Below are 14221 nucleotides of genomic sequence, written 5' to 3'. Positions count from 1 at the left end.
TGGACTCAGTGCTTAAGTTTTGTGTGTGTGTTTTTATTGTTTACAGTTAAAACAGGGCAGCTTTGCACTGGAAGATGTCACCAAGTCACTCACTATGCTGAGTACTTACATTCATTTGGAGATAATAGACTTTAAAATTGCCCAGTTTTGATTTACAGACATAAATTAGTAATAAAAATCTCTAATTACTTTAAACACTTTGCATTGATAATTAAATTGTAAAGGGAGCTATAAATGGATGGGAAGAAGAGAATATGTTCCTGTTAATATTTATGCATTTTTCTGGCATCAGTTATCTCCCTGTGAATTTTTTGAATACAGGGCAGGACCTGATAAAGTTCTTGTCCTTCATAAAGAAACTCTGTACATCTCCCATTTAAACCATCTAAACAACACCAACACTTAAAGCATCTAAAAACATGTATTCAGTTTCTTCCTTATCATACTTCTTTGGATCCTGAAGAGAGAAAACAAAGGCATTTGCTAAATAGGCAAAAAGGAAAAAACCAACGTAGACTGGTTTTAAAATATCCTGGACTGGGTGACAAAGTGAGATTCTTTACAAACCAGGAAATATGTCAGATATTAATTCATGGATTTATGAAAAAGAACAATACAAAAATGTATGTATAGTATTGTGTAGCATTTCCTTATGCTCAAAGTTCATAAATTAATAGTAACTCCAAAGTTCAAGAAAACTGCAATAGAGACGTCCTCAGACTGCTGACAGTTTCTGAGAGAAACTTGCAAAGATCAGTATCATAGATTTTGATGTGGGGAAGGGTTTTGCAAAGAGATAGTATCGACTTTTAAACATCCTCTCCACGGGCAGTGGCAAAACAAGAACAGAAATTGCTTATGACATGCCTTAAAGCTCAGCAAGTTTTTGAAGGGATCTGTTCATCTGAAACAAAGCAAAAAAAAAAATCACTGAGTAATTGATTTTTACTCCAGCACAAAAACATTTTATATTTTTGGGGTTTTTTTGCACTAGGTGTTATTCAGTGATTGAGTACCAAACAAACAAAGATAAATTAAGTCATTCACTCTCAGGAACTTCAGAAGTGAAGTGGTACAGTGTTGGCGATAACCAGCTAGCCTTACACATAGTAGTATTGCTTGCTTTCGTAGGAAGATCACAAAAAGAGACAATTTTATCCAGTTCACTAATTAAATTAACAAGTTGAATGAGTATACATTATTAATACATAAATGAGATGCTTTTCACCTCCATCATGAACAAATTTTATGAGCTTTTAAGTATTTATTATGGTGGAGTCTCAATATGAAGCATAGCTCCTAGGACCCAATGTCAAATTTAGGGCTCTGATTTCCCACTAAGGTTCCTCCAGTTCTTACTGATGTCAATCACAATTCCCATGGATGCTATTAGTTAAATAACATTGTGTACAGTATCCCATAGCAGAGTGGTAGAGTGCTGGAATTATCTCCAAAGTATAAGTGTGTATCAATATTTGAATCCTCTTTATATTGCTGGATCTAGCAGAACACTGTATAAGTACATCCTGGCTGGCTCAGACTGAATGTCTCTCCAGCCCAGTAGCCTCTGGCTGGCAAAGCCAAATAGGGGATGCTTAGAGAAACAGTACAAGAAAGTGTGAAGGAATCAAATGGTGTTTCTGCTGAGATATACTCTTAAACCTTGACATGGTGGTCTGGGGTTGCTTGGTTGCTTATTGGCCACATGGCTTCCTACAAAGTCAGCAGAAATAGTACCATATGGGCCGAGGCTGCATCTCACTAGTGTTTTGGTTGAAAGTCGTAATCAGATTGTTACAGATTTCCAGTTGTCTCCTTTTACCATCTACTGGTTTGATTCACAGTGTGGCTTTGGATTTCTTTGAGACCAAACTAAATAAGAAACTCTCCTCCTGGTTTGTATTAAATGCCCTCAAAACCCAGATGGAGTCATGAGGCTACAAATAACTGACGGGTGCTTCGAATGGCTTTGAAACACAGGCATGATAAGGAAGTTTAACCCAGAGGACCAGGCTGAATCTAACCTGAAATAAAATCCTGTAATTGTATATAGTGTAAATGCAGAGACTTCAATACCCATCTCTCAGGCTATGACTGAGAGGGCAAAGCTGCAATTCTTTCTTGAACTACTGAGCTGCAAACCAGGCTCTTTCCACTATCTTTGTTGAAAGAGACTTTAGCATAAGGAACTCCATAAAAACCGGTACTGATGGGAATTCATGAACCCATGTAGCAGCAGTTAATATTAAACAATATTACCTACATATCCATCTCTCAGACATAATTTTAGAAGCTGCCATCTTCTTGTTCACTGAAATAAAAATTTAGCTAAGAAGAATAAAGCAACAATATGAAAAAGGACAAAGCTCTTTTTTTCTCTCAAACTGCTCTACACAGTTTACCAATTAGTTTCTTTGACATTGAATTTATCGAAATCCTGGATACTTTCAGTGATGATAATGAGTCAACTGACAAAATTAGATGAAATAGTATTTATACAGCAGGGCAGTGGGTTTCAGGTCCTGGTTATTACCTAATAACCTGCTTCAGAGAGGAGGAAATAAAACTACAGCAAAAAGGGACTGCCCAGTTACAGAGTGACTGTGGAGTCCCCTTTCCATGATGTGTAGCGATATCCTGGACCTCAGAACTCCCCTGTGTGGCATCTGGCACATGTGGTAGGGTGTACGTACAGGCACACTGGCATGTAACCATCTAGAAACCAGCTGATAATGCAGGATGTATTGTAAGCTACTGTTGCTCTGAGCAGCAATAACTAGCTGCCTGGCTGAGGGAATTGTAGGGCAGCAATCACTGTAGAATCTAAGTGCCAATAATGCTTAACATTTATTTTACACTTTACAGAGTCAAAGTGCTGTAGGAACATTAGCTAATTAATTATTGCATCTCCCTTGTGAGGTGGGTCGGTTGGTAAGTATTAGTCCCATGTTAGAGATAGGAAAGCTGAGATGCAGTGTTTTCCCCTTTTATTTTTCTATTGTATTCTGTAAAGCTCCAGACACTCTCTCGAGGAGTTTGCTGCAAGTTACTTGCCCAAAGTCACTACTCAAGTTGGGGTCCTGAGCACTATTATAAAATTTGACTTCAGGTTCCTTCTGTCTTGCTCAACCCTCCACACAAAACACAGCCTGTGTCTGGATGGTAAGGAGACTGTTATGTTGCACACACGCACACAAAAAGCAAACAAATCAGAGCTAGAGCACCAAACCTAGTGCTCTGACAGATCTGCTCAGTCCAAAACTCGAAACAACTAATCTGGGTACTCTGCTACCTCTACTACAAGTTTCCCATACACCAGAAATAGGGTGGATCTGCAATGCCTTTTGAACAGGCATCCAGAAGCAACTGGAGAACCTTGCAAGAAACGTGAGCTGTGCCTCTTGGTAACCTGCTGCTTGAGAAGCCCAGAGCAGTGACAGGACTGGGATACCTGAAAACTCAATTATATTTGTTAAATCTTTCCATATCGTTCAACATTCAAGTGACTGGAAGTGGCCCTAAAATCCAAACACTGACTTCTGTTGCATGAATACATGTTCTGGCAGAAATCAGATTTCCATTGGGCTTGGGGTTTTTTGGGAACAGCTCTCAGGATCTTGCAAGAACTTGCTAGAATAGCCAGCACCTTCTCCATGTTAAGTGTTGTTGAAAGAGAAAGGACTCCATCCTTCGACAGTAAATGCAGAATCCCTGTGCTTTGACTTGTACAGGTTATGTTTGGAATTGGGAAAGGATCGGTCCCAAGAACTTAGTGAGCATAAGTCAGGTTGCCAAATAATCTGATGAATACTGGGTTATTATTTGCTAGTCACCTTTTGGAAAGCCCAGATAGTACTTTCAGCCTCACCTTGCAGTTGTTTGCACTGAAATCATGATTTAGCTCTTTTCATTCTTAGCTGTGAGTCTGATCTAATCACAGACTCCTAACAGTTGATGTTTTAAGAAACCCCCAGGATTCACAAGACCCGGCAATTTCAAAATGCAATTCATAAAGCTAATTGCAATTCTTCATGTAAGTAGAACTAATTACGTCTATGTACTTGACCTTTAAGCACCAGTTTTGTTTTCTCTCTGAGACTTTTGTGGTTTTAATTTCTTCACCTCTCTGTTTATTGTTCTTAATCAAATTGTGCCCTCAGGTGATTAAGAACTCAAATTAAGGTTTATACTTTTCTTTAAGTATGTGACAGAAAGAAGAGGGTTAATGCAAACACTTTCAAGGCAATATTTAAAATATTTAAATTATTAGTTTGGCTGATTTAAATACTTCTTCAAAGTGCTAATAAAACAAATATTGTATTATGCTAGTAGACAAGATCCAATGAGGAGAGTTTCCCTATACAATTATTATAGATAATGTAATAGCAAAGTGCCTTCCCTAATTAAGCAAGGTGTAAATCAAAAATATATAATGAAGAGTGCACTTGATTTTAAAAATCACTTTAAATAAGATAAAGTCTAATCAGTAGCATAGGCAAGATTATAAAAAAATCATTTAACATTGTGTTCTGGCATCAGCCTTTGTAAAACCACTTCTGGTAGTCTTCCCTGGCATTCACTTAGTATTGGCAGCCTTGGCAAACTGGCAGGAAAGGAGACGCAGAAATTATCTAATTTAAACGTCTGAATCATTGTGTGTTGGTTCCGCCAATCTTTGCGCCCTACCCTTGGGCTCTCCTGCACTGTCCATCACCGCTGTGCTGGGGATTGGGCTGGTGCCTGCAGCTGATGAATACTGCATTGCCTCCCCTCCTTTCATCTCACCTATCACGATGGAAATGCGAAATACTGTACGTGTGTCTCGTCCTGCCTCTCACCATCAATGTAACCACGAAGCAGTGTCAAAGAAGGGGAGGCTTGGATGGATGGATGGGCTTGGGCTGCTCTCCCTCCTGACCTTGTGCCTCTACTGGAAAGCTGACACCACTTGCTGTGGGCAAGTTGTAATATGGTTTGTTTAATAGGGTAAATCATGCTTTTATCACTGGAAATAAGATGTGGTGGAGACACGTTGTCATGGTTACTTAGCCATTTCCCCAGAGTCACAACACCAGTGTCCCGGAGGGGACATAATTCTATTTCATGCATATGCATGAGGCTAGCAGGTGCTTTGGCACTTTAATTATATATTTTTTAAATGGCTAACTGTAAAATTGCGACAGAAACACAGAGTAAAAAGGATAAGAAATGGACTTGGAAAGCAGGGAATAGGATTGTCAAGAAAAGGAAAAAAAAGGTCCAGAATTTAAGATAAATAAATATGTTTCCTAATTATTTAGGAAAATCAAGGATATACCAAAAATTAAAATTTACAGGTAGGAGGGAATGTAAAAGAAACTTTAAAGAATTGATTTCTTCTATGCAATTTTTCTATAGGAAAGCTGCTCAGCTCATGGAAATGGCAACAAGAGTGGGAGTAAGAGAAACAAGATTTAATAAAATATTAATAATTCTTAAATAATTCAGAAAAGCCCCCACAAACAACAATAAAACATGTAAATACAAAAACTATTGGCAAATGATTGATATCATCAGATGACTCCTTTCCTGCCTGTTCAAGAGGTTTTATAAGTTAGTGCACTACGTTTAGCTGCCGTTTCCCCATGTTACTCATGACCCACCAGCTCCTGCTGTCCCAGGTGTTAATTACTGTCCTTCAGGTTTTTTAGCTCAGTACAATAGGAAGTAAACCAGCTTTAAGTCAAAACAACTATAAAAACAAAGACTTCCCAAAATATCTTCAGATATATCAGCTGCTGTGTAATTACAGTGTATTCAAATACTAAACAAGTCTGTGCATGTTTTTACAGGTAACTGATATTTAAACATTGGCTAATATGTCCAAAAGTAAGATGAAATCACAAAATTTGGAAAACTTCTGAATACTGATACCTGTTGGACATTAAAGGTTCATGCTGAAATAACAAACCTTTACAATTAGTTTGCCTTATGTGTGTCTCCTACCACTGAAACACAACTGATCATGTTAGGGATGTTTTGGACTGGACAAAAGATTTCTGGAGTTGACAGGAATAAACCTATTCACAGAAAGTGAATAAGCTGTGAAGAATTTTTCTGAGTAATGTTTCATGTCTTTTCACGGTACTTCTTATAGAGGGTTGGGAAAACATTATTTAATGTAAAATGTCAAAACTTCAAATTTATTTCTTATTTGGTGGGATTGAAAAAGAGTCTGTTCACCATTTTTGTGAGCAACTCCAAGTCAGATGAGGCTTTATTTTGTTTTGAGGACATTCACTTGGGATTTGAGATGGTTTTATTCTGTTACTTGGATATATAGAGACACATGATCTGTCTCTCTCTTCCTCTTCATTTCTCCTTCTTCCAACCTAATTTTTCCCAAAATTTATATGTTTCCACAAAGTATTTTCCTTTTGACAGAAAACTGCATGCAAGTGAATGATTTTTCAAATCTTTTAACTCAGTCTGGTTTTATGTTTTTGAGCATCTGTTTTTAAGAGAATCATATCAGGCTCTGCTTGCATGGGCTTTTGGCTCAGCCACATTCAGCGGAGTATTGTAGAGTTGTTTGTAACTCAGGTCACCTCACAGCACCTGCAAACAGATTCAAGAAAAAGGGAGGAAGAAGCAGGGGTAGAAAGAAGAATGAGTTTTTTATATCAAGAAAAATGTTTGTGTAACTGCAGGTTTTGATAGAGCAATCATAACACGGTTTCTGAAACACTTTACTTCTGAAGCAGCTTTGACTATTCCCTGGTCCTTCTTTCCCCAATAACTGCTATTCTGGAGTGAATTCAGGAGGCGCAGGAGCCAAACAAGTCACACTTATACTCACGGTGAGAAACATCCATAATCAATTGAAATGTGGACTGAAAATGCTAAGAAGTATTGTTTTCCCTGTTGCAGGTTTGCCTAAATGTTTATGTTCTCCTGGAAACGTTTCATGACAAAGCATTTTATGCTCACATGGGTTTTGAAAGAGTCTAAGGCTCAGTGTTCATTATGAGAGTTCTCCTCCAGAAAAAAGAATCTCTGAAAATATCTCAAGGTATACTCATTTTTTGAATGTTAGAAGCATTTATTTTTTTCACTCTGTTGTGGACTTGAAGCACAGGAACTAATTTAGCTGTTTTCTATGTAATTCTACACAAATTAAGTGCACTGCTGGTATGGACAGGTACTGTAAAATGTGTGTGTTCAACACAGCAAGAAGACCAAAGAAGAACACTCTCATTAGATAGAGCAGAAACTTCCTAAGAGGCTCCACTCTGGAACATACACATATTTAGCCAATACCTTTGGAGAGATGTGTATTAACATTTTCCTCATGGCAGTGCCAAACGTTAAGTAGAGTTGCATAGTTCTCAGTTTTAGAAGAGATTTCTACAAAGAAATACTCAAAAAAAGGAGTCAGTTTCAATTGCTAAGACAGTTATTCACCAAAGGAATTCAGGCAAACCTGAGTGGCTGTGGCCACATTTCGTGGTGATTATAGAGGTACTGGGAACTGCCCAATCCCTGGGCCAGCATGCCCCTCACTGTTGGCTGGAAGTTACTGCCCTCTAGGCTATAGCAACTGCAACTCCTCCCTGCCTTGTGTGGGTCCAAGTGAGCCACGTTAACTAACTGAAAGAGATCTTTGCTAGCACAGCTGGGTATTAGTGAGTCAGGTTAGGGAGGGTTCCTACAGCCCTACTGAAAGGTCTGCAGAGGCACTGTGCTTCAGCAGAGGCAGAGACTGGGCAGCTGGAGTGATCTAAAGGCAGGAATCCGCTGAGATGGCAATGACGTGGGGACGAGGAACACGTCCATTGATTTTCCATGCAATTCCTCCAGTGGAATCATTATGATTCAGTGGAGCACTAATGCATGTATTTGCACCTCCCTGAGATAAATGGAAGCTGAGTGAGCCCACGATGTAAGTTCTGTTGCTGTCAACAGAGCAGGATTTAATCCCTTGTATATAAGTACTTTGCACAAGGGGCCTTGGGACCCTCCAGCTCCTCAAAGATAAGTCCAAGAGCAAGCACTTTTGGCTAATCAAAAACTGAATCCCTCTTGCAATGAGAAGTGTGGGCCTCTGGGACACCACTGCATCCCCTTCTGCTCCTACATGGGCCAAGTCGTCAACATGCCAAATCCAAAACTTAAAAGGAATGGAAATCAAAACTGCCCTCTTGCATCTGCACCAGCAAATCCACCTCAGGGGCTTATAGCACCCCAGTTACTACTGTATTTAGGCACCTCATGTATTTATCCTCAGAACTACTCCATGGGATGAGGCAGTGCTGCTAATCCTGCAGTTCTGGCAGCTCAGTGGGGACAAATGGGTGCACAGTGCCACACAAGTGGTTCACCATCAGGCCTTTCTCTCCCACAGCTCCTTCTAATGTTCCCATGCTCAAGACCATGTTCCCTCTCACCGAATGTTTTACAGAAAGTGCATTGCCTTGTGTGCATCATATTTTAGCTGCATGAAAAGACATCTGACTACCACATTCAAACCTGCCCTTTAAATCTCCACTATTGTTAAAAAACACTACGCAGAGTTTTTATGAAGCTCTTCTTATGAGAGAGACAAAAGATTGCTGTGATGGATAAAAGAGGAAAATGTTGCTGGAGAAGCACTGTAGGAGGTCAAAACTTGACACTGACGGTGAGGGGTTGGGCAACAGAAGGGGCTGGGCTTCAGAGGGTGCTTTCCCAGCTCCAAAGCAAAAGGAAGTGTTGTACATTGCTGGAATGGGCTGTTAGATTTGCACAGCATTTAACAATATTTAATGCTGCTTCATGCCCAAGCTGCTCAGGTGCTACCTCTCTGTAAATATGACTTTATACTCAACCTCATAGTCTTTTAAAAATCTGAGGTACAAGTGAAGAGTTTTGCAAGAGCAAAAGTGAAGCTATAAAAGTGAAGCTGGAGCATTATGCTCTCCTATAGCTGAAAACTTCAAATCACTAAAAATTGAAAAAAAAAAGTCAGGAGAAGATCTTAGGAAGTTCCTATTCTACTCCTCTGTCTTTGTAACTCTATGGCATCTTGCCCTGTTTATTCCACCGCCAACATGGGCTTAAGGATCTCTACTGAAAGAAATACTGCAACCACAACAAGCAATTTCTCCCATTTCATTACAGTCCTGGTTAGAAAGGATTCCTAAAGTCCAGACTCTTTCTATGAATGATGTTGATGATCATTCTATGAATGATGTTTCTATCATTCAGCTCGTTCGCCACGGATGTGGCAGAGCATTCTTGTGCCCTGTAACAACCTTTTACATATCTGAAGGCTATCTGAAGGTGTTAAATCCATTCTCAGTCTTTTCTTCTTTAGATTAAACTATCCTAGATTTAAAAATCTTTCTTCCAAAGTCACCTTTTGCTCACCCCTTTCCTCCTCTATGTTGGTTTTTCTTTTGTTCTTTTTCAAAGTTACTTCCCCCGTCCCTACCCAAGGCTATACACAGCATTTCAGCTAAGACATCTGTTCTGAGAAGAGATAGAAGATTAATTTGTAGTAGAAAAAGTAGGATTTTTGGTAAAAATTGCATTGAAGACTTACCTGCCACTTGCCATGTCATCCATTGCACTGCACTGAGGCAGACCTTTACAGGATTTCATAATAAATAGTTTTGTTTTGATCATAAACCACTGTAATTGTAATGCAAAAAATTCTCTATCTTCCCTATAATCTCTTCTATCAGGTAGAAGAGTGTCAAAACCTTGCTAAAGTCAAGGTGCGTATCATCTACAGATTCCCATTACCCACAAGGCCCATTACACAGCCAGGAAAGAAAATAAGGCTCATTTGACATAGTATGATACATAAATATTGATTTCCAGATGCTTTACTTCTTACAGAATTTTTCTGTGGATTGAAGTTAATTTGACTTCTTCAGTAACTCAATTCCCCCTTTTGATTAAAAAAAAGCACAATATTGTGTTTTTCTAGATATCTAGTTCTTCATTCCCTCTCCACAGGTTCTCAGGAAGACTACTAATGACTCCGAGAGAGCTTCAGACAGTCCTCTAAGTATCCCATACAAAATTCATCAGACTCAAAGGTTTTTTTAAAAAATGAAGCTAAATGAATATCCTTTACCTATTCTTGCCCTTTTCTGGAGAAAAGTCTTTTTTTTTGTTTCTGATTTTAATCATGCCAGCTACATCCTCACAACTGACGATGAAATTTCAATTGATGAGGATGCAGGAACTCCACACACACAGGCCTTCTCTGCATCCTTTTTGCAACTTTTTTACCTCGTGCTTGTTCAGGTGACATTGCTCTTGGTTTACCTCTTACTCCCAATGCACATGAAGAATGATTTCTTCTTACCCTTGGTGCTCCTGCCTAATAGTGGTTCAGTCCTCATTCCAGCTTTTCTTGTTCTGTCCTTATGTGCTCCTGGTAATCTTTTATTCTCAGTCCATAGTATCTGAGCATGGCTTCTTCCTCCTGTGCACCCCATGCACATGCTGGTCAGTCTGTCTCCTACTGCAGGGACTTTCCAGGTCTCTCAAAGCCCCTTTGCTACCACTGAAAGCTGCTCTCTCTTTATCAGTTCCGTGGCCAGTTGCTGTGACCCTCTCACCACGGAAGTACCTGAGGTCTTTTCCTGTAAAATTATAATCTATAAAATTTTCAGGTGGTTTTAGTCTTCTCTACATGCCAGGCTTCCAGCAAACAAATAGATCCAAACCCAGGTAATACTTCTCCTGTTTTCTCCTTGCCTGCTCCTCCTTTCAAATTACTATTCAAGTCATGCCAATTATCTCACCAAGACCCTGCTACGCCAATTAAGTCATAATTTTGATCTTGTATTAAGACTTCCAGCTCCACCTGTTTATCCCAAATATTTCTTCCCTTGGTATACAGACATCTAAAGTATTCCATGGACTGATTCACTACTCCCCGTGTCTCTCCTGTGACCCGATTTGAATACCAACATCACTGAAATTTTAGGTCCTTACCAGGCTGCTCTTGTTTATGCCAACTTTTTTTCCTAGTCAACCCCTCCCTCAATCCCACTTTAAAGCCCTTCTAACTAGGTTAGCAGCTTGCTGGATCAACAGCATGGAGCCAGGGCAGCAGGAAAACCTGAACAGCTTTCCAGTAGCATCTCAGGCTAGGGAAGGCAGCACCCCTTCCTCCCCACACCTGCTTTCCTGATCCAGCAAACAGCAAACCTCCTCTCTTCCCATCAGAAGAGGGTCATCATCTTTCTCAGCTGTTCTTTATTTTGGAGGAGGTCTGACTATAAATCTCATATCTGGTGTCATATGCAGGATTTTTCCTTGGCACTAGGATTTAAATATAATTTCCTGGATAGCATGCCTGTTCTTAATCTCCACATCTGCCTCAGGAGGGAGCCAACTCCTGCATCCCTACCTGTGGGGAAGCTGTTTCCTTCTCCACTGATGGTGCTGCTCCCTGCTCTGGATAGCTGGTCTCTGCACTTACAATTCCTCACACACTGTGTCCTCAAGCCCTCCTGACTCCTTTCCCTGAAGCTCCCTGGCTTGCCACCAAAGATACCCATGGATACCAGCACCTCTCCTGCCTTCCCCACTGGAGGGAAAAGAGAGGCCTCATTCCTTGTAAATCCAACCCAGTACAGGGTCTGAGTCATCCAGGATCAGCATTCCCCACCTGAAATGCACCTCCCTGGTGTAGACCAAAGTCAAAGCTTATCTTAATGTACAGGTACAGCGAGACTGATCTCACTCCACTCCTTAAACTGAGAGGTAGAGAGCTGCTCTTCTCTGGGAACAGGCTACATGCTCCAGGGGGTATCTTCTGTTCATGGCCGTCAGTATCAGCCTGGGCACAAACCCACAATGACATAGCTTCAGACAGTCCTTTAAAAATCCTATACAAAATTCATCATACCCAGAGGACTTGAAAACACCAGAGAAGGGAACCTTACAGCTTTCACATCACAGCTATCTCATCAAGCTGACCAGCTTGGAGTCCAGGCAATGCGAGTGCATGTCCCACTGCTTCTCTTCAGGCAGGCATGTTTAAAAAATACTCTTCTGCCTCCTTTTTGTAAATGTAGATGTCAGTCCTGCCACCGCAGCCAGTCTTGTGATTTTTTTTCCCTCCAACTATGTTATGTTCTAATGAAGGAACATTTTGTTTAGGATGTGAAATGGTAAATATCTCAAATCATAGGAAAACATACAATGGTTGCATTTTGTTATAAACAATGAGTACCCACTAGGAAAACACCAGAAGAATGAAACCTCTTCCTTTTCCTGTTGACTATGTGTGCTTTGCTTTCAGGCAAAATGGCAATTCCCTCCAAGACCTGAATCACCATTCTTTCTCAGCACTTGCTATCGACATAACTTCCCAAGTTATTGTTATTCCTCTTATTGATTATTACTGCCAATACACATACAGCTTTTACTAGCATGCAGCTCCTTCAAAGAGAGTGCAGATGGCCTCACAAGAAATCTGATCACTCACAAAGGTAGGGGAAGGTGTGAAAAACTAGCAATGATAAACAGGATACCAACTGTACTAGAACGATTATAGTCTATGCACCTGTTTATCTGAATATGTTATTTTATACAGAATGGGGAGTTTCGAACATTGTAGTTACTGCTGGATCTGAGTTGGACAGATCAAAGTGATAATTATCATATTCTAGAAATCCTTATTTTTGATGATGAGGTTTTTTAAGCCTATAACAACACACAGCTCCAATTGCAAAAGCTTAAAATTGCCTCTTCAGTAGAAGCAGGGCTTTGATTTCATCTAATTTGACCCTTCCACCGCACTTATAAGTGCACTCCAGTGTGGCTAGAGATAAAAACTTTGAAATTTAAATGTGCAACTTGCAGCTGAGGTTGAATTTGCGAGCTAGGACACAGAGTACCTTTTGATGAGCAGCAGTTTTCATTACAGCTGTCAGAAAATACCTCCCCATTAGGAAGCGATGAGTACATTTAATTCAAGTCCAACCCTTCCAACATCATCACTTACAGACACTCTTCTGCTCTGTGAGTGAGGTTCTAATAATACACTGAGCCATGTGGGACACACCAGGGTGATTAATGCTTGGATGTGAACATGTACTGCACAGAGTATATATTTCCCCCTTAAATGAATATATCTGGTTTTCATTGATATTGAGGTAGATTTGCTCTGTACTTGCTCACATGAGGAAGCCTAGAACTGTGGGATCTATCATTCAGTAATAGCTCCTGATAACACTAACACTTGGAACATGGCAAAGTAAAAAATGTGAATTCATATTCACTTTTAATAAACTGGGGTAATTAGTCAGTTGAAATGCAATAGAAAGTGACAGCCTGTGACACATAAAAGACTGCAGACTGACAAAGACAGAGCTATTCTTCATTGCACTAACATCCGTTTCTTCATCAACATTGAATTTTTTCAGTCTCTTGGCATTTCAATTACATTATAAAACGAAGGGCTAAAATCCTGTCTCTGCATTTTTTTCCTCTCCTCTTTGAAACTAAAGAAAAGAGAATAGAAGAGAAAAACCCTCTCCTCAATTTGCTTCTCTATCCCCTGAAATTATGTCAGTGGGCCACGGCATCCACAGTACCTGTGGCGCATGCAGGAAAAGGTGTTCAAGCCTTGACTTCATCGAGGTGCTGCTGGGACTATGAAATCCCACGCAAGGGAACTGCCTGGAAGACAGTGAAAATGGGGAAAAATAGGTAAAAACCCCAGCAAAAACCTTTATAACTAAAACAAGTGTAACCATGAAACTCTCTGCTCTTTGCTGGCATCATCAGTATTTCCCTCTGCATCCCCAGTGCCCAGCAGCTAAGGAGTGTCTAATGGGCCAGTTGGGCAACTCATTTCTGACAGAAGAGGATGTCACATTTCTACCTCACCTGCTTCCCCTTTCCCCAGTGCTTCCACCCCTTGTTGGGCTGCAGGATGCTGGGAGCCAGGGTTAGCAGCATGGTTGGCAGGGCAGTAACCTCACCCACCAGGGATGCAGTCTCATGGTACTCCAGCAGTGCAGGGCTGCCTTCCAGCTCACCTTTTGGGAGCAGCTGTGAGTCAGATGGCTCTGTCCAAAATATTCCTGGTTCTTAATTCGCTGTTTTTCATAATGATTTTTGGTAAGGTCCTCATCTGGTGACATGAAAGGTGCTGTCTTGTAAGTGGATATGATGAGCAGCTACACTTGTGTTGTTTCAGCATTTGGTGTGGTTAAGCCTATATAAAGAG

Source organism: Corvus hawaiiensis, chromosome 30 (assembly GCF_020740725.1).
Source record: "Corvus hawaiiensis isolate bCorHaw1 chromosome 30, bCorHaw1.pri.cur, whole genome shotgun sequence".
In the NCBI taxonomy this organism is placed as follows: domain Eukaryota; kingdom Metazoa; phylum Chordata; class Aves; order Passeriformes; family Corvidae; genus Corvus; species Corvus hawaiiensis.
Note: the sequence above shows the minus strand (reverse complement) of the source record.